This window comes from Nelumbo lutea, chromosome 6 (assembly GCF_056320005.1).
Source record: "Nelumbo lutea isolate HS-2025 chromosome 6, American lotus-T2T, whole genome shotgun sequence".
Classification (NCBI taxonomy): Eukaryota; Viridiplantae; Streptophyta; class Magnoliopsida; order Proteales; family Nelumbonaceae; genus Nelumbo; species Nelumbo lutea.
This window is the reverse complement of record NC_142689.1, coordinates 71639843-71661784: the sequence shown is the minus strand read 5'-3', so window position 1 is coordinate 71661784 and position 21942 is coordinate 71639843. Positions and strand designations below refer to the sequence as shown.

Sequence of the window (21942 nt, the reverse complement as noted above, 5' to 3'; positions counted from 1 at the left end):
AGAAACGACCACAGTTCCAAACATCCCCTAGGTCAGTGGTTTGTTGACTGAGTCGATGGTTTTTTAGAAAAAATCTGGGTTATGGACCTTATGGTCTTATGGACTCATGGGGTAAATGGAACCAGTTGGGTTGGTTTGATTGCTTGGGTCAATGACATTTTGAAAACCATGCTCATTTGCACTCCTATACTTTTGCAATATTGCAAATGAAACTACATTGCAAACAAGCTAGGTCTTAAGATCTCACATGACGAAAACAATTGGACTGATGTATACTAATGTAAAGCAACTGATGGCATATAATAATACCAAAATTCAGAGAAAGGCAAGTCACAGTTTGCTAAACTAATGGAAACATTTTCTAGCTTATCTATCTTTATGATATCCTTTTTTGATAGTGGACATGTGGACAAATTGTTTGGAATTGGGATTTCAAGATGAAGTTTTGATGGTAGAAAATTTTGGGTAAATTATATGGGGATTAGAGTAAAATAAAATCTAGTGATTTAAAAGGCGCGCCTCAGGCGACTGACTCGTACTACCTAGAACCCTCAAAGGCTTCAAAACTTGAATTCATAAGCATGGAAGAACCAAAAAATATATCATCATCATCATCATCATATTCTTCTTCTTCTTCTTTTTCACCTTTACCTTGCTTTTATTATTTTCCTAGGGCAAAAATATAATCTCAACCCCTCTATTTTCTGAAAATTCTTTTATTTCTTCCATTTTTTCATGAATTTGTTGATTTTCTATGTTTCAAATGAAGCTTCTTCATTTTTTATCAAGATTATAGACAATTAATAGCAAAAGATGCTTGTTGCTTGCTAAGGAGATAACACAAGCCTTTGTGAACCACTTTAAATCTATGTTTGCCGTCAGTGAAGGAGTTAGAGAGAGTTTGGGTGACTTTGAGTGGAGGGTCGGCCCCGAGGATCTTTTGGCGGATCTAGAAAAACCTTTTGAGACCCAAGAAATAACAGGAGCAATTTTCTCGATGGAAATGTCTAAATCACCTTGTCTAGATGGCTTCATAGTGGCCTTTTATCAAGATTGTTGGAAGATTATTAGTGCTGATCTTTTGGACGTCTTTTCTGATTTTTTGAGAGAGGCAAGTTCAACTCTGGAGCCAATGCAACCTTTGTTGCTTTAATCCCCAAGAAGCTAGAAGTGATCCACCTGAAGGACTATCGACCTATAAGCCTAGTGGGAAGCTTGTATAAAATCATTTCCAAGGTTTTGGCCAAAAGGATTAAGAAAGTCCTCCCTTGTTTGATCTCTCCAAACTAAGGTGCCTTCACTTTCGGAAGACAAATAATTGATCAAATTCTCATCGCTAATGAACGTGTGGAACACAAGGGCCAGAAAAAGGAGAAATGCTTGGCTTGCAAGCTTGATTTTGAGAAAGCTTATGATTTGGTGGACTGGGAGTTTCTTCTAGAAGTTTTGATGCGTAAAGGCTTTGGGTCGAGGTGGTGTAAATGGATAAAGGGATGTATCTCATCTTGCCATTATTCCATTTTGGTAGTGGGGTAGCTAGGGACTTCTTCCCGGCTAAGAGAGGTCATAGACAAGGAGATCCCCTTTCCCCCTTCCTCTTCACGGCTGTGTGGTAGGGGTAAACAAATTGGAAGAAGCGGTAGGAGACCTTGCTAGAGTGTTGGGATGTGAGGCTGGTGATTGGCCATTGCAATATGTCAGTATCTAAGACTACCTTTAAGAGGGAACCCAAGCCAGAAAGTTTCTGGTACCCAGTCTTGGAGAGATTCTCAAAGAGGTTAGCAAGATGGAAGAGAAATTACATTTCTTTGGGAGGAAGAATTACCCTAATAAAATCAACTTTTGTGAACCTACCAATTTACTTCCTATTTACCTTCAAGGTCCCCACTAGTGTGGTCATTAATCTGGAGAAATTAATTAGGGATTTCTTATGGGAGCTTGGGGATACAAAGAAAGGCCACTTGGTGAAGTGGGAGGTGGTCTCTAGAAGTAGAGATAGTGGAGGGTTGGGTATAGGAAACATAAAGCTAAGGAATACAACCTTGTTGGGGAAGTGGTTATGGAGACTGCCTCTGGAATAGGACAACTTGTGGCACAAAGTGATAGTGAGTATACACAGATTGGCAGAAAATAGGTGGGATGCTGGTCTTGGCCCTAAAGGCATCCCAATCATCTCCTTGGAAAGCTATCCATGGCATTTTGCCCTCTTTTCTTCCGTTTATCAGAATTGATGCTTGTGAAGGGAATAAAGTTCATTTCTGGGAAGATGTCTGGTTTGGGGATGTCTCCCTCAAAGATGGATATCCATCTACTCTCTCATTGAATAAAGAAAAACCATTTCCTCTGTCTATCTAAATGGTAATGAGGAGGGGGTCGAGGGAGTCTGAAATGGGTATGGTCGATGATCTTATTGCCTTTCTTAATACTCTGTTCCTAGATCAGCTTGCTTGGATAGAAGAATTTGGTCAGCCTCTCCTTTTGGGTTTTTTACTAGTGCTTCTTTCTACAATGTTCTTCTCCAATCATCTAGCATGGTGGGATACTTTCTTTTTTTATGATAAATAAATGAACTTTTTATTAATCTGGAAAGATTAGCACATACAAGCAGCCCTTGGAGAGGCACGAGCTGCGATCTCTCCACTAAAATTGTGCCCAATACAGAACTTCCCTAGCTGCCCCTTGCTTGGCTAGACAATCTGCCATAGTATTTGCTGATCTTCCCACCCATTGTATTCTTAGGTCCATGTTTCATGTCAGCACCTTAAACTTTTTAATTTCATTCCTGAAGCACCAAACTACTGACTCTGGGTCCTGCAACCACTAACATGGCGGGATCCTTTCCAACAAAGGAGGTTTGGTTTAACCTTGTACCCCCAAAAATAAGGGCCTTTTGTTGGGAGATGGTACTCTAAAAAATCAACACCTTAGATATGCTTTAAAAGAGAAGGCCAAACTGCTGCCTTTCACCCCACGTGTGTAGCCTCTGCTTGGCCTATGGTGAGACCATTACACACTTATTATATCCTGTCCTTTTGTTTCCTTTGTTTGGAATTGGTTTTCTTCTTTCTTTGGATGTAGGTGGACCCCTCCTTTGGATGTAGTAAGACTCTTAGATCCAAACTTCTTTAGACCTCCAAAGAAGGGGAGAGCAATGTGGAGTGCAACAAGAGCAACTGTTTTGTGGTCAATCTAGGAAGAAAGAAACAATAGGATCTTCTAGGGTTCTTAAAGATCTAAGGAGCAAATCATTGATCGCATATCTACCAAGGTCATTCATTGGCTTAAACTCGTTTATAAAGATTATTCAGTTGATTATTTGTTTAGAGGTTGGTACACTGTGGCAAACTCTTTTTTTTTTTTTTTTTTTGATCAATAACAAAATGTTTTATTAGATTATAAAAATTGTGCAACTTTGAGTACAAGAGAGGGGAGGTAAAATATCTTAACTCCCCCACAACAAAGAACAAGAAGGAAAGCTAAAAAGTGGCCCAAAACAAAGAATCCTTAAGCACCCCTTGCTTGGCTAACCCATTGGCCATGGAATTGGCACTTCTCTTCACCCAACTGTACTTCACCTCAATATCCCTACTCAGCCATTTAAATTTTTTCTTTTCATTTTTGTAGCTCCACAAACCATTGCTGTCTTCCTTCAACCACGTATTTACCACCTCCGAGTCCCCTTCAATGATCAAGCACCGAATGTTTAATTCTCTTGCTCTTTTGGTTCCTTCCAAAGCTGCTAAAATCTCTGCCCTAAGAGAGTCACCCTCACCAATAGGGCCAAAGAACATAGCAAAAATAATCCCAGCCTCATTTCTGAAAACTCCCCCAATCCTAGAAGGCCCAGGATTCCTTAAACTACAACCATCAAATTTCAGTTTCATGAATCCTGAAGGAGGGGGGACCAAGAAGGTCTAGAGGTCCTTTTGCACTGAGCCGAGGTAGCAACTTCTTTCCACTTTCTCAAAAGATCAGCCGTGGAGAACTCTGAAAAAAGCTCCAAAGACGCCTATGACTGATCCTTAGGTGTATCAATTCGGTTAAATTCTCCATAGTTCTTTCCTCGTCTGAAAAAAGTCTAGAGTTCCTCTCTTCCTATATGACCAACACACAGCTGCTCTAATGCTTCTCCACATGATCTTCCCTCTTTTCTTAGGCCATCTAGAGAACGAGGGAGAGAATATGCTTCGCAAACTCACGGGGGATTCCAAGTGCATCCAAACAAGGATGAAGCCCATTCCCAAATAGTCTTAGTAATCGGACAAGTAACCATAAGGTGGTAAGCCGTTTCCCCATTAGCTTTACAAAGAACACACCTATTGGGAAGTAAGCAAGAATTAGGTCTCTTTCTTTGAAGCAAGTCGGTTGTGTTTATTCTTTCCAGGAAAGTTTCCCAGCAAAAACTACCAACCCGAGGAGGAATGGGTTTACTCCAAATCTCATTAACAGGGAAGGAAAGGCCAGAGGGAGTAGGAGGATGGACCAAGGTCTCAAAAAATGACGCACAGGAGAAGGAACCATTGGAGGATGGGGTCAAAATTTTAGAGTCATCCTTATTCGGGTCCAAGAAAACATTTTAAAGGGTGGCTAGTAGAGATGACAGGCAGCCCATCTTTGTATCGCTTATTGTTCTCCTCAACCCTAGATTCCATCTAAAACCGGAATTAGAATAAGAAGGAACTAAGAAAGAAGAAATGGGTTCATTCTTCAAGTCTAACAACACATATAAGGAGGGAAATTGGTTCATAAGAGATGAGTCCCCAACCCAAGGCTGCTCCCAGAATTTTACGAGATTACCAGATTTCAGATCATACCTTATCTAAGGGGAGAAAACCGGAAGCAAATCATGAATGGCTTTCCAAGGAGAAGCAGCTGTAGTCCTTGCTAAGATTCCTGGATCCCTGTCTTTGTCTTCTAGCCCATGTATACTAGCCACAATCTTCGTCCAGAGTTTGTCCCTTTCCATTGGAAACCTCCATAACCATTTCCCTAACAATGCCTTGTTTCTTTTCCTGATATTCTCAATCCCAAGCCCTCCTAACTGCTTGCTTCTAGTTAACACCTCCCAACTCACCCTATGGTCTTTCTTCTCCTCTCCTAGTTCCCACAAGAAATCCCTCATTAACTTTTCCACACTACTTGAGACCTTTGCGGGAATCTTAAACACCGATAGAAAGTAAACAGGAAGGTTAGCTAGGGTAGACCCTCCTACATTGAGGTTTGTGATAAAGGAGCAATGGATCCCTCCTACACATCAATGGGTGAAGCTGAACTTCGATGGGAGCTCCTTAGGCAATCCGGGTCCCTCTGGGGTGGGAAGAGCCTTCAGAGGCAGGGAGGGCAGATTGGTTGCACTGTATTCTGGTACGATAGGTGATGGAGACTCTTTGAAAGCAGAGATTATGGCCTTGCTACAGGGTCTAAGGTTGGCTAAACAATCTGGCCTACACCAGATTTAGGTAGAAGAGGACTCTACTTGGATAAAAGAGACCAGAAACTGATCGTTTTTCTGATATAGATTCAGTAGAAAAAGAAGAGAAAAGAAGGTCACGAACAGAAGAAAAGAGAGAAGAGAAGAAGAGAAGAAGAGAGAAAGAAAGGGTGCGGTTCAATAACTCTGCCGCCCCATCAGATTAGTGTTTATGGTTTGCATCTTAACTGTAGTGGAGTTACATAAATACCCCTGCTGAAACATAAATAAATATAAAGCAATATGTCTAGCCTAACTACCATAACTACCATGCAATAAATATAAAAATATTAGTGGGACCACACACACACACAACTAACAACTATCTCTATAACTCTAAACTATTAATTGGGTGGTTGCAGTCACATAACTTGGGGGCTTGGGTACATCAACAATTCATGAGGGAAATGAACTGCTTAGCAAGGGAGGTTGGGGCACTGTTCAGGTGGACAAGAAGGTCGGTGAATGGACTGGCTGGCACCCTTGCAAAGCAAGGAACTTCTAGGGAGAATTTGTTTTGGACTGTTCTTTAATCAAACAGCTTTTTTCTAGGGGTAAACACCCTTAATTGGGTGGTGACAGTGTATTTTCTTATTTTTTCTAATGAAAGTTACCATTTCTGATAAAAAAAGATGGGTTTTATTCAAAAAAAAAAATCATCACCTAGTGTTGCTTTAGTACCTTGAAAACTATGTCTCTAGGGTCCATTGCTTTACTTTGACAATCAAGAAATACAAACATAGTTTAGACTTTAGACCAAAGTGAGATTGCTAAGGCATTCTTGGAGCATTTCATGTCGATTTACAAAAGACTTCTAAATGAAAGGTGGATGGTTGAAGGCATTGATTGGGAGTTTGGGGGAAACTCAAGTGCAGTTCTTGGAAAAGAAGATTTGAAAAGAATGAGATTAAGGAAGCAGTTTTTTCTATGAATAGATCAAAAGCTGGGGCGTGATGGTTTTACAATGGCTTTTTATCAAGACTGCTAGGACATAACCAAAGACGATCTACTCAGAGTGTTTAGTGAATTTTATAGAAGAAGGGTTATTAGTCTGGGTATGAATTCTATGTTAATAGCATTGGTTCCGAAGAAGAGAAATGCTAACTAGCTAGGGGGTTTTAGACCTATCAGCCTGGTTACCAGTATCTACAAGGTGATAGCAAAGTTGCTGTCTTTGAGGATTAAGAAGGTGATACCCCCCACTTATTTTGCAATCTCAAGGGACTTTTGTACAAGATGGGCAAATAATTGATGAAATTCTAATTGTGAGTGAATGCGTGGAGGCCTAAAAGAGGTTAAAGAGTTGGAGTCAAGTTGGACTTGGAGAAAGCCTATGATTTGATGGATTGGAATTTCTTAATTGATATCATGAGAAGGTGTGGTTTGGGGACTTATGGTGTAAATGTATTTGAGGTTGCTTACAATCTAGTCATTACTTGGTCATTGTTAATGGAATGATATATGATTTCTTTGAGGGCTTTTGTGGACTTGCACAAGGTGACCCTCTCTCTCCTTTCCTTTTTTACTTTGGTTGTTGAAGTGTTGAGTATGTTGATTTCAAGAGCAAATTGCTTCAGTTGTTCAGAGGTTGGTTAGTTGGAAGAGATAGTATTTTGATTACTCACTTGCAATTTGTAGATGATGTCTTGACTTTTTGTGATGGAGACTATAGTGAGGGGGTGGAAAACTTGAAATTAGTGGTGAAGCTCTTTGAAAGGTTGCCTAACTTGAGGATCGATTGGTCAAAGAGTAGTTGTTGGAATCAACGTAGAAGAAGATGAATTGAGGGCTATGGCAGTTACTCTAGGTTGTGAGAAAGGAGAGTGGCCTATGAGATACTTAGGATTACGGATTTCCCCTAGGTGACAACCCTAGATCTGCTATTTAGCTGGGTGGAAAAGGAACTACATTTCGATGGGGGGGGGATTAACTCTTATTAAGTTCAACCTTGCAAACCTTCCGGTGTATTAAATGTTAATGTTTAGGATGCCCTAAGAGATAGTGAGGAAAATTGAAAAAATCATGAAGGATTTTCTCTAGGAGTTGGGGGAAAAAAGGAAGATCATTTGATTAGATGGGAAAAGGTGGTAAAATTAAATGTAGAAGGGGGATTGGGAATTGGTAAGGTCAGATTGAAGAATCTGGCTTTGCTTAGTAAATGGCTGTGGAGGTTCCCCAAGGAGAATGAGAAATTATTGCACAAAGTTGTTGCAAGTATTCATGGCATGCCAAGCAATGGATGGGATGCTTCTTGCCTTCGTAGAGCTACTTTGGTTGCTCCTTGGAAGGCCATCCATGAGATTCTTCCTACCTTTCTAAATCATGTCAGGTATGATTTGGCTTTGAGTTAGAAGATTAGATTTTGGAGGACGTGTGGATTGGGGATAGCCCTCTGGGTGAGGGATTTCCTTCTCTTTTTGATCTCTCCAGGTTTAAGGCTAGACCTATCTCTGACTTCTTAGGCCAACATCCTCATCCTTTAGGGCTGAATTGGAACTTTGGCTTTAATAGGAACCTTAGATAATTTGAAATTTCTAGTTTGTTCGAGTTGTTAGGCTTGCTGAATTAAATGTTTCTAGGAGAAGGTGGCTTGGTTTGTAAGGTTTGGGGCCTTAATCTTGATGGATTATTTTGTTGTAAATCTTTCTTTAATTCCTTTGTAGCCACCTCCCCTTCTCCTTCATTCCTAGTCAAGGAAGTTCGGTGTTTTCCCATTCCCCCAAAAATCAGTTCTTTCTACTGGGAAGTGTTTCATGGTTGTATTAGAACCTTTGACTTGCTTCAAAGAAAAAGATCAACTTGGTGTTTGTCCTCCAATTGGTGTGTCTTGTGTAATTTAAATGGTGAGATTGCATTTCATCTCCTAATCTCTTGTCCTTTTGTTAGCTTTATTTGGAATTGGTTTGCTTCCCTCTTTGGATTTATATGGTCTTTTCCTGGCAGGTTGGAAGGATAATTTAGCTTTACTGGCTTTAGCTGCACTAAAAGGAGGGGTAGGATCTTGGGGAGGTATACTAGAGCAGTGGTGCTTTGGATAGTTTGGGAGGAAAGGAACTCAAGAATATTTGAAGAAAGAGGAGGCAAGGAAGTCTTGGTAGAAATCATAATTCTAAGAGTGTCACATTGGGCAAGTCTGAAACTGTTTTCAGATTTTAAGGTTGAAGACTTTTTTAGGGCCGGGGATGTTATTGCCGCCTTATCATCTAGAAGGCAGAAAAATAGGTGACTGGAAGAAACTGAATTTTGATGGGAGTTGTTTGGGTAATCCGGGCCCCTTAGGCATAGGGGGTCGTTAGGAATGAAGAACAAACCATCATAGCCTTATACTCGGGATCTGTTGAACAAGGTGATGTGGCAAGATCAGAAATTTTGGCTGCAGTATATGGGGCTGAGAAGGCAAAAGGGTTGGGTATTGATAGATTGATCATTGAGGGTGACTTGAAAACTGTTATCAAATGGCTGAAGAAGGGGGAGGGGGTGACATGGCATTTGAAGAATGGATTCAGGTGATTTAAATGGCTATCAAAGGACATGACAATCCAAGTTAAATGGGTGAGGAGAACTGCCAACAGATGGTCTAACTAAGCAAGAGGTACAAAGAACTCATCTATATTGGGCTTAATTGTAATTCTTGGGTTGGGTCAGGTTTTCTAAAGCTGTGTTCCTTCTTTTTTTCACAATCTCTTGTTGTAATTATGCTTTCTTTTTATTAATGAAATTATTTCTGTGTTGCTGATAAAAAAGGGAAAATTCCTGAGCAGTACGTTGAACTTTGGGGGTTGTGTCTAGTCAGTCCCCAAACTTCAAAACGTGTCTCTGCAATACCTTGAACCTTCAAACTGTGTCTAATAGGTCCCTACCATTAGTTGACCGTTAGTCAACACCATCATGTGACATCAGGTGTGTATTAAATAATTTCAAAATGGCAAAATTACCCTTTATGATATTTTCTGACCATTTTACCCATTTTGTCTAAGTGTTAAAAGAAGGGGAAATAGGGTTATGAAACCGGACACTGATCAACTGCTGAAGCTCCTGCTTCCCTGTTCAAGCTCCCCCGTTCAATGGTCAACTGTAACCAGATGATCACCTGTCCGATTTCATAACCCTTCTTCCCCTTTCCTTCTTTTAACACTGAGACGAAATGGGTAAAATGGTTAGAAAAATATCATAAAGGGTAATTTTTCCATTTTAAAATTATTTAATTCACACTTGATGTCACGTGACAGTGTTGACTAACAGTGAACTAACGGTAGGGACCTTTTAGACACAATTTGAAAGTTCAAGGTACTGCAGAGGCATGTTTTGAAGTTTGGGGACTGACTTGACACAACCCCCAAAGTTCAGGATACTGTTCAGGAATTTTCCCTAAAAAAAGTACAAACATAGCTTAGCATGTGGAGCAATGAGTTCATATGGTTGTTTTTTTTTGATGAATCAATGAGTTCATATGGTTGCAACACTTTCTTTTCATCATAATATTCTATCAACCTAATGGAAAACCAAGTCACCTAGTGAGTGCTTGCTTGGGTGATTTGGTTTCAATGTGTTCACATTGTCACAACACTTAATTGCAGCCTTATAATAAAGCACAGACATGCTATTAATCAAACGAAAAACCAAATTACCTAGTGAGTGCATATTGCTGTTGCCACCCCAAAAGCCATCCCGAATAACATATTAAAATATAGAGATTGCCTCTAGGCTCTACTACCTTACTATGACAATTTAGAAATACCAAGGTAGCCTAACATGTTGAATGATGAGTTCACACAACAACACTTTCATGTGACCCTCCAGTGAAATACAAGCATGCTATCAATCAAATGAAAAACCAAATTACTGAATGAGTGCATGCTTGGGCGATTTGGTTTCAATGAGTTTACATGGTCCCAACACTTTCTTGCAACCCTACAATAAAACACAGACATGTTAGCAGTCATATGAAAAATCAAATAATTCCAATGAGTGCATGTCTTTTCCTACCCCAAATGATATAAAAATAACCCACTGATATATAAAAAAATAGAGACTACCTCTAAGATTTTCTACCTTATTATGACAATCAAGAAATACCAAGGTTGGATAACATCTGTTGTGAATTTGTGATGTGTTCACAATGTCACAAATTGCAATACTTTCTTGTGATCTTCCAATAAAACACTAACATGCTATCAATCAAAAGAAAAACCAAATCATCTAGTAAGTCCATGCTTGCGTGATTTAATTTTGATGAGTTCATGTGGTCACAACACTTTTTTGTGATCCTCCAATAAGTCATGGACGTGCTAATAATCAAATTTAAAACTAAATCACCTTGTGAATGCATGCCTAGGTAATTTGGTTTTGATTAGTCCACATGGTCACAACACTTTCTTGCAACCCTCTATTAAAACTTGGGCATTCTATCAATCAAATAAAAGATGAAATTACCCAGTGAGTGCATATGCTTGTTGCTACCCTAAGTGATATATGAATTACCCACTGCATATGATAAAATGGACACTACCTCTAAGGTCCACCACCTTACTAGGAATATCAAGAAATACGAAGGTAGCCTAACAAACATGTGGAGCAATAAATTCACATAATGATAACACTTCGTTGTGGCCTCTAAAAAATCCAGATAAGTCGAAGGATAAACCAAATCACCCAGTGAATGCATTCCTTGGTTATGTAGTTTTCTTGAGTTCACTTTGTCACAACAATTTCTTGTGACTATCCAATAATACACAAATATGCTGCTATCAATCAAATGAAAATCCAAATAACCTAGCAAAGGAATGCTTGCTATTATTACACCAATCGCCAAATGGTATATGAACAATCCATTGTCATAGAAAATACAGACTATCTCTAGGATATACAACCTAACTATGACAGTCAGCCAATCAGGTAAATAGCAAGGAAGCTTAACATGTACAGTGATGCCTAGGCAATAAGGCACCATGGAGGGTTGTCTCACTTAGTCACCAAGATATTTTTTATATGGTTCTATTGCATTATTTTATATTCTTAACTGTTTTAGATTATAATACTAAAAAAGTACTAGTTTCTTTTTATTATTTTTCTTTTTTGTCAGGGTTCAATCAAGATATATACTGTCTTGAACCCATGGAGGCTTCAAACCTGAACTAATAAGCATGGAGGAACTCAAAATTTTTATGAACACATTGATTTTAATCTTCTTCTTCTTTCATCATTTCTTTTCTTTTTTATTTTCCTAGGACAAAAATAGAAACTCAACCCCTCTATTTTCTAATTTTTTTTTTCTTCCATTTTTTTCCACAAATATGTTGATTTGTATGTTAAAAATGAAGATTATAGACAATTATTATTGAAAGATGGTTGCTGCTTGTTATGGAACCTAGGGAATTTTAGGATTCATGATTTTTATTCAAAATAATCCTATTTCCTAGGTGATAAGGTGGCCCAATCAACTAGCTTTGCCTCGGCACCATGAAAACCATTCATCAACCATGTTGTCTCCCAGGATGAAATGGGTTTTTTAGCGAATGCACATACCATTTTTCTTGGTGAAAGGAAAGTTGGTCAATGTTAATCACCTTTTAGGAATTATAAATCCATTTTTTCTCTGCTTGATGCGCCAAAGATTGCAGCACCCAAGTTAGGATAGATATCCTGAACATGATTCCTTTCTAAGTTCTTTAGGAATTTAACGTTTGATCTTTCTTATCATGATTGATGATAGAGTGTGGAAACACTGGTTTTCTTGGTTTCATGATCACGAATAAGTGACTATAGGCAGGCGGTAATTTTTTTCTTTAGCTCTTATACTGTCCATTCATTCTTGCCTGGGAACAGGGGCTTTTGCATATAATGAAGTTAGATGCCCCAATACCCCTTTTCATTATCATTAAAATATTAAATGCAGTAAGCCTCTAGTTTTTCATGAGTTTTGTTTCAGTGGTTCAATTTAGAAGTTTGTTCCTGTATTTTACATTCTAACAATTAAATTAATGGTCTCTCACTTGTGTCCTTATGCTTTGACTAATGGTTGTTTTCATGTTAGATTGCAAACCATCTATTTTACTGACAATGTTGTAGTTCAGGTGAAGGTGTTGTATGAGATAGAAATCGTAGTTGTCAAGGTGACACCTAGTCGCCCAGGCGACTAGGCGCTTTTCAAAGAACGCCTCACCCAAACGCCAACAATGTTAGGCACATGCTTATATAAATATTTATTAAATAAAAAAATATAAATTATAAAATATATAATATTTATTGGTTGTTTTAGTTATTATAATGTAACCTATTGCATGTTATCATGCTTTTGTATTGAGGAAAGTAAAAACAAAGTTAATCTTCGAGGGTTTCACATTGGCAATAGAATCGAAATATCGAACTGAGGAAGATGAGAGAACAACAATCTCCATCGTTCCCACACAGTCCTCTAAAGTCAAGGTGAGTTAATCCTTCTTCTTTTTCTTCTTAGTTTTGTTCTCTGTTTCCTGGTTTAAAACAGTGGTTATGCCCCATTTTCTCCTCTTCCTTTTTGTATATTTTCTCCAAGTTCTTTGAATCATTTTATTGGACTAAAACAGGGGCTCCGCCCCCTTCTTTTGTTCTTAAATTTCCTCCATGTTTTCAGCTTTTTTTTTTTCTCATTATTGGTGTCTGAAACAGGGGCGGAAAAGGGGCTCCGCCCCTTCTTTTATTCTTCATATATTTTTTTATTTTAATATTTTTTTCACCAGCTTTTCTGGGTCTAAAACAGGGGCTCCGCCCCCTTCTTTTATTCTTAATTTCTTCCACTTTTTCAGCTTTTGTTTGTTCTCATCATTGGTTTCTGAAACAGGGGCTCTGTCCCTTCTTTTCTTCTTTTATTTTAATATTTTTTCACCAGATTTTCTGGGTCTACAACAGGGGCTCCACCCTCTACTTTTCTTTTTCATTTTCTTCTTTTATTTTAGTATTTGTTCCTTGTTGATCTAAAATAGGGGCTCTGCCCCTTCAGTTCTTTAAAGTTCCAAGCACAAAAGTAAATGCAGAATACATAAATCCCAATTTTCAAAAGGGTAGAAATCCATTGGAAACCTTAGTTTTAAATTCCATTGTCTAGGCGAGGGCTAGGTGCCTAGGCGCCTGGGCGCCTCATGGTCGCCTAGCCTCGCCTTGGCACTTTGAAAACTATGATAGAAATAGGATTTGTGTGGCCAAGCACCTAGTTTACTCAGATATGGCTAGGATGCGGCTTGGCAAAGCTTTTTATACATAATTTCAAGTGTTCATCATGATGTCATACGGATTAGGCATTGTTGAGTTGAATATTGAAATTTAAGACTTACGTGGGTTGGGAGGGACATGATCTGTAGTGGATAGTTTCTCCACCAGATGGATGGCTTGGGTTGCCATTTTTCAGCACTTTTTTTTCGGTAAGGCCATTTTTCAGCACTCCATGCATCTAAAACTGCACTGGAGGTGTAAAGCCCTGTGATGAAAGAATGGAATGCCATTCATGGTTAAAAGAAGAAAATTAGTTGAATGATTTTTTCTTGGAGTTCCTTTTCAGTTACTTCATAAGTGTGTGGTGGGTCGAGGACCATGCTTCTCCTAGGGTTATCTTTAGCTGGACTGAGTTCCCCAATCTATCCTTAACCATAGCCATCAATTGTTTTGTATGTGCTAATGCAGAGAAACCTGCAGAGAACCGTTTTCTCTTTGTTGTAGGAGTCTCAATTTTGTACCGTTTTCTAGTCTTATGGGCTTCAATTATCTTCCACTTGATTGATGTTGGAACATTTACCTTTGGACCATATATGAAAGAAAAAATCTTAAAAATGAAAAATATGAAGTAGCTAAAATATCAATTTAAGTCTGTTGCAGAATATAATATTAAAATTTTAACAGTCACGGATAAAAAGGAAAAAGAAAAAACACCCTCTAGAAAGAGTTGTGAGGAGATAGGTGCAATGGAGCGGTGAAGTGCTGAAAACTTTCAGGCGGCAAACAGGTGGAAAGCCGAACTGTGTATCGAAGTGAAGAAAATATTATTCGAGAGTGGAAGGGCCATAGGTAAGAACCTGCTAAAATTTAGAGTAGGAAGGCGATGGTATTTCTGTTCGAGGAAGTAGTGCTGTGGTTGAAGGGGTTTATTGATGGAGTACTCCAATCTATAAGAACAGTAGGGTGGAGAAATGTATTAGAGATGGAAAGAAAAAGATACGAAGTAGAGTTGAGATGCAACGAGAAAGGCTGGTTTATTACCATCACAGAATACTTTGGAGATAGGAAACAAATGGTTTGTCTACCAGATGGGAAGCAGTTACAAGGCTGGATAGCCTTTGCAGATAAATTACAGTAGTTTCTCGTCTTTGTTGACAAGCATCCATACAAGGAGCAAGAGCAAGAACAAAGTACAAAAGATAGTCCACCAAAATGCTCGAGCCATCCATTAAAGCAGAACTCCTTTAGCTGTGGAGAGGCAATAGTGAGTTCAAATGGATAGAAGAAATTGTGGCTTGAGGCTGAGCAAGGCGACTGGGAGCGGAGAATGGTGATAACAGCCAACACGGATATAAAAGATTGGAGGAAGTTACTGAACTTAGTGGTGCACAATATGAGACTGGAAACTGAGGTCGCTCTGAAGCCATTCTCAGACAGGAAGGCGGTGTTAATAATTGGTGATGAAGTAAACAGGGGATTCACAACGTTCGAATCTGAAGAGGGATTGGTCCAAGTCCAGAATTGGAAGCAGATATGTAATGAGATGGAATCCAGTGGTGGGAGCTTCCTGCTAAAACTGGTAGGACTTCCCTTCCATCTTTGGAATGAATCAAACCTGAGAAACATAGTGATGCTGTTGGGCGGGGCAATGGAGGAAGTCCAGTTGCAAGATCTACAAGCTGTGAAGGTTTGGATTGTTGGGGTGAAACCAGAATTGATTCCAAGAATAATAGTTCTGTCCAACGGAGCCTAGTATAGAGTATGGCTGATTTCAGAGGTAGAGGTGGAGTTCTGGGGGCGAAGAATGAAGGTAGAAGGTGATGTATACGTGGAGGGCTGGATTACACGTGGCACATAGGTGCTGGCAGGACGGGTTGATGAACAATACAGGCCCAAAGGGGAAGCTGGAAGTTGACCGAAGAAAACCAAAAGACACGTAAACTATTAAAGGAAGCAAATTTGAATTAAATGAAAAGTTGGGGGCCTAGGCTTCTTTTGCTGACATGGTGAAAAAGGGGGTTGGATCAATCAAAGGTTTGGTGCAGGCCGGTTTATCTGAACCAATAGGAGGTCAAAACGGGCCAACCACAGGGTTGAACTGCAACCCATGTGACTGTTTAAGCGAGCACGTGGATCGGGGGAAGATGTTAGGGATTATAGACGATAGAAATCGCCTATCTTCTTTGAAGAAGGCAAATGGGGTGTTCCAGCTCTGCCCAAGGGGATAGAGTAGATTCCAAAAAGAGTGTTACAATGGACTTCTCGCCTAGATTTTGATATAGCTAGGGCAGGCCAATCATCATAGGAATGACCAAATCCCATGTATGCAAGAGACTGCAATGAGGAAAGGGAGGGTATTGACAAGGGCCGAGTAGGCTGCAACTTGGAGGAAGAGGACTCTGACGACCAATCTAGTATAAGGAGTGCTGGACTCGAGAAGTTGTTTGAGGAAGAGTTTGTAGTGACTCTAAATCTTGATTCACTGTTTACAGGAGAAGCAGAGGAAGGAAATTGCGGAGAACAACCCTCTCGATTTGTCAGAAAAGAGTCGATTAATAGAGCAGAACACAATCTTAAGTTTGGGGGTGGAAGACTCACACTTAGAAGCTCCATTACCAAATCATATTGCTAGACATGATTTGGGTAAGGAAGTATTTGAAACCTCTCAGAAGCACGACAAGGATACAATAGTGGGGGACAAACAAGAGGGTGAAGGAAAAGATCACTGTACAACAAATGAGACGGGAAGGCAAACTATTCAGAATCGAGCCAAGGAGTTAGGTGACTCCCAAACTCCAAAATGCAGGGCCTAACAATTTTTGCCTCCACTTCCATCCATCCTATCCTATCTCAACATAAGCCAGGTAATTGTGCCCTTTTAGTTTGTGATACTAATGTCTGCTCTGTGTCTTGTGTGCTAGATACCGATCCCAGTACAGAGACTGTAGCCTGTGTGGGCGAAGAAGGGGTGAGAGGTAGTAGTAGAAATAGGGAAGGCCAAGAGGAAGAGGTAGGAAGAGAGGAGGAAGTAAGAAGAAATAAAAGAATTTTGGAAATCCTCGAGAGGCCGTGAATTGAAGTTGAGGAGAAAAACTTACAGAAGGGGGTAGTATAGAAAGAATTGAAGGAGGTAGTGATGGAGAAACAAGTAAGGAGGGAGGGAATAGAAAGGTTGACAAAGGAGAGCTCACTAGGGAGGATTCTGTGAGAGCCTTTGTGGAGAAGTTGGGGTGTAAATTGAAAGATCCAAATGACCTTAAAGTGTTCCTACAAAAAAAAAGAGAGAAGTCAAGGTAAAAAAGAGGAAACTGAGTGAGGCCAAAAGACTGATGAAGGATGTGGAAGGAGATAAAGTTTTGGTGTTAAAGGGGAAAGGAGGAAAGGGAATACGTGAGGGCACTAAGAGCAGGGGGTTGCAAATAGAGATAAATGAAGATCATAAACTAGAATGTTAGAGGGTTGGGAAGTGCAAGGAATAGAGCAATAATCAAAGAGGCTATCAAGAAAATAAATCCAGATGTTGTAATGTTGCAAAAGACCAAAAGAGCTGATTTTGACATTACGTGGGAAAGGAGTGTATGGAGAAGTAGGGGGATTAGTTGCGCTTCCCTGCCTTCCTGGGGGTCTGTGGGGGGCATTGTGACAATGTGGAAAATGATGTACTTATAGGTTTGGAGGAGTTGATAAGCCAATGTTTATGGGCCGAATGACTATAGGGAGAGGAGGAAATTATGGGAAGAACTGGCTGATATAAGGGGTTTGTGGGAAGGGCCATGGTGTTTAGGTGGTGACTTCAATGTAATCAGATTTTTGGAAGAAACAAACAGTCCCAAGCAAAGGTCGACTACGAGCACGAGGAAATTTAATCAATTTGTGGATGCTTTTGAACTTAAGGAGATTCCATTATCACATAGTTGTTTTACTTGGTCCAATCTCCAAGTGAATCCTGTTTGCTCCAAGTTGAACATATTCTTATTTTCAAATGAGTGGGAAGAACATTGGGGGAATCTGACCTCTAGAGCACTTCCAAGAGTAACTTCCGACCACTAGCCTATTGTAATTTGTGAGATGGGAAATGTAGGTCCTACTCCTTTCAGATTTGAAAATATGTGGTTAGGACACCTGAGCTTCCTTAAAAAAGTTAAAGAGTGGTGGGTAAAGAGTAATCCAACAGTGGAATGGAGTAGAATGAGGTTTCACAAGAAGCTCCAGTATTTGAAAGATAGAATCAAGGAAGGGGAATAATAAATCTGGGTTTGAACTCAACTTTCATTGCTTTGGTCCCAAAGAAGAAAGAGGCATCACAACCAAAGGATTTTAGACCTATTAGTCTGTTGCTTGTACAAAATTATTGCAAAAGTGTTCTCCTAGGATAAAGAAGGTGCTTCCCTCTATTATTGCACCCAATCAAGGTGTTTTTGTGGAGGGAAGACAGATCACTGATTAGATCCTCATTGCAAATGAGAGCTTGGAGAGCTTTAGGAAATCGAAGAAGAAGGGAGTAGTTTGCAAATTGGATTTGGAGAAGGCATATGACCTAGTTGATTGGTCATTCTTGTTGGAGATTTTGAGAACTTTTGGCTTTGGAGACAGGTGGTGTAATTGGATTTTGGTGAATGGAACTGTGGTTGACTTCTTTTCTGTTTTGAGAGGTCTAAGACAATAAGACCCACTCTCCCCTTTTCTTTTCACCCTGATTGCTGATGTACTTGGGAGATTGATCCATAGAGCAGACTCGAGGAATCTGATAAAAGGGTGGAGAGTAGGAAGGGAGGAGGTTCCTCTGACACATCTACAGTTTACAGATGACACAATCTTGTTCTGTGAAGGAGGGGACATTAATTGGATCCGGAATTTAAAGTTGGCAATACAACTCTTTGAGTAGATATCTAACCTCAAGGTGAACTTTGATAAGAGTTGTGTGGTGGAAGTGAATGTGGATGAAAGGGACCTAAGGGAATTTGCAGGAGAGCTAGGTTGTGCAATCTCGAATTGTCCCTTGACGTACTTGGGCCTCCCTTTGGGAGATAATCCTAAAAATGTAAGCTTCTAGAATCTGGTAGTGGAGAGGTTTGAGAAGAGGCTGGCGGCTTGGAAGGGAAATTATCTTTCTTTAGGTGGGAGAGTCACTTTGATTAGGTCTACACTAGGTAACCTACCTGTCTACTATCTATCATTTTTTAAGATCCCTTCTAAGGTCTCCAATTTCTTGGAAAAATTATTAGGAATTTTCTATGGGAGCCTAGAGAGGAGAAGAGAGATCATAGGGTGAGTTGGGAGGTGGTAACTAGGTGTAAAAAGCTAGGAGGTCTTGGGATTGGTAACATCAAGAAAAGGAATATGGCTTTGTTGGAAAAATGGTTGTGGAGGTTTACAATTGTGGCTAGCATACGTGGGCTGGGATCCTAGAATCATGGCAAGGGCTACAACTGCTTCTCCTTGGAAATCCATTCACAATCATCTTCCAGTTTTTTCCCCTTGGATCAGGTATGGTCTAAACTCTAGTAACCGAATAAAATTCTGGGAACAACTTTGGGTCAGGGATTCACCTTTGAAGGACCAGTTTCCCTCCCTGTATTCTCTGTCTGACTTGAAAAATGAACTTATCTCTTCTTTCTTGGTTCCTTCAGACTCCACTCATGGTTTTGGGTGGAACCTAGGCCTGCGTAGGGCAATTAGGGATACAAACTTAGACAACATGTTACCTTTGCTAGCCATCCTTGAGAATGTTTTCCTAAATTCTGATAAGGAAGACACTAGATTTTGTACCGCTTCCACCTTTGGTACTTTCTCTTGTGCTTCGTTCTTTGAAACCTTAACTCAGTCTTCTGTCCCTATTGGGTTGTCCTTTCTGGCTAAGGAAATATGGAGCAAGCCTATTCCTCCTCGGATTGGCTTTTTTTGTTGGGAATTTTTCTTGGAAAGAATAAACACAATTGACTTACTTCAGAGAAAGAGACCCAACTATTGTCTACTTCCTAATAGATGTTCACTTTGTAAAGCTAATGGGAAATTCGACTACTACCTCATGGTCTCTTGTAAGGTCACTAAAATTGTATGGGAGTGGGTTTTTTCCCGCTTTGGGTGTTCTTGGAATCCTCCCGAGAGTGTCCAAAGTTTGTTCTCTCATTTTTTCAGATGGCCTAAGAAGCGAGGGAAGACTATGTGGAGGAGTATTAGGGCAACTGTGTGCTGGTCACTGTGGGAAGAAAGAAATTCACGTATTTTTTCAGACAAGGAAAGAACCCTGGAAGAATTGTTAGACCTAATTCTATTAAGGGTTGCCCACTGGCTAAAATCTTTGGAGTATTTTTCAGACTTTCTTGTGGATGACTTGCTAAGAAATTGGAAAGAGGTTGCTACCACTACTTGGTGCAAGGGACTCTTAGTCCCTCTTGGTCCCCTCCCCCCCTCGTTTTTATAAACTTGAATTTTGATGGCAGTAGTGTAAGGAATCCAGGGCCCTATGGGATTGGAGGAGTTTTCAGGAATGAGGAAGGGATTGTTATTGCTTTGTTCTTTGGCCCTATTGGAGAAGGTGACTCTCTTAGGGCTGAGATCCTAGCAGTGCTGGAAGGAATTCGAAGAGCAAAGGAATTAAATATTAGTTGGTTGATCTTGGAAGGTGATTTGAAGGTGGTGGTTAGCTGGTTGAAGAAGAGGACAATGGATTGTGGAGCTAAAACAATGAAAAGAAGCAGTTCTTATGGCTGTGTAGGGACATTGAGATGCAATAGAGGAGTGCCAACTCATTTGCGGATGGGTTGGCCAAGCAAGGGGTGAATAGGGACTCGATCTTTTGGGCTAATTTTTATTTTTTTTTCTGTTTGTATTATGTTAATGGGGAGCTAAGATATTTTATCTCCCCTCTTGTATCCATAATCTCACTTTTCTCTTATTATTAATGAAGCTGTTGTTCTTGATAAAAAAAAAGATAGAATCAAGGAATGGAACCTCTTAGAGTTTGGGAGATTGGAGGAAAGGTAGAAATCTGTGATTACACAAATTGAACTCTTGGATTTGAAAGAAGAGAGGGGATGGCTTACAAAAGAGGATAAGGAACAAAGATGGAAATTGCGCAAACAGTTAGAAGATTGTCTGCTCAAGGAGGAAATAAGTTGAAGGCAAGAATCAAGATGTAAGTGGCTGTTGAGGGGGATAGAAACACCAAGTTTTTTCATGCTGTGGCAAATGGAAGGAGAAGGAATTTTATCTCTAGTTTGGAGATTGAAGGGGTAGTAGTTTCCAATCAAAGAGAGATTGTTGAGGTTTTTGTGGATCATTTTAGGACTATATTTAGAAGACCCCTGACTAATAGGGTGTGGTTGGAGTGGCCAAATTTGAAGTTAGAAGATAGGGAGTGGCTAGAGAGGAAATTTGACCTGGAAGAGGTAAAGGAGGTAGTGTTCTCTATGGATAGATCAAAGGCACAATGGATCGATGGGTTCACAATGGCTTTTTATCAGGATTGTTGGGAGGTACTAAAAGAGGATCTAATGAGGGTATTTGATGAATTCCATGATAGAGGAGTGATTAACCCTGGGCTGAATTCCATTCATTACCTTGGTGCCCAAGAAAAGAGATGCAAACCATCCAAAGGACTACAAACCAATTAGTTTAGTCAATAGCCTTTATAAGATTTTCACTAAGGTGTTGTCCAAAGGACTACAAACCAAGGAGCTTTTGTGAAGGGGAGGCATATAACATACCAAATACTCAAAGCTAGTTAGAGTTTGGAGGATTTCAAGAGATCCAAGAAAAATGTGGTGGTCTGCAAATTGGATTTGGAAAAGGCTTCTGACTTGGTTGATTGGTCTTTCCTGTTGGAGGTGATGATCAATTTTGGGTTTGGAGACAATTGGTGTAAGTGGGTGATGGGTTGCATTAGGACTTGTCACTACTCTATATTGGTGAGTGGGACTCTGGTGGATTTCTTCCTAGCTTTGAGAGGGATTAGACAAAGAGATCCCCTTATCGTTTCTTATTTATTTTGGTTGCAGAGGTGTTGGGGCGACTAATTTCTAGAGCAGATTTCAGATAGTTAATAAGGGGGTGGAGAGTTGGAAGGGAGAACATACCATTCACACACTTGCAATTTGCAGATGACACGATCTTGTTTTGTTAAGGAGGGGATCCCAATAGGATCAGGAACTTGAAGCTCACTATACAACTATTTGAACAAATGCCAAACCTTAAAGTGAACTTTGAGAAAAGTTGTATAGTAGGAGTTAATTTGGGGGAGGTGGAGATATCTGAGTGTGCAGACATTTTGGAGTGCACAATAT

General features: G+C 39.9%; 1 protein-coding gene across 2 annotated transcripts in view; it reads left to right on the top strand.

Moving 5' to 3' along the window:
• The window catches only part of LOC148849591 (thioredoxin reductase 1, mitochondrial), a 33814-nt gene that overhangs the window by 9103 nt on the left and 2769 nt on the right, over nt 1-21942 (top strand). The window contains exon 2 of one of the 2 annotated variants that reach the window (XR_016101010.1): nt 8414-9062. The exons of the other annotated variant lie outside the window; for it this stretch is intronic. The gene's annotated coding sequence lies outside the window, so the exon portion shown is untranslated. The remainder of the gene's footprint in view (nt 1-8413; nt 9063-21942) is intronic. 2 annotated transcript variants of the gene reach the window in all.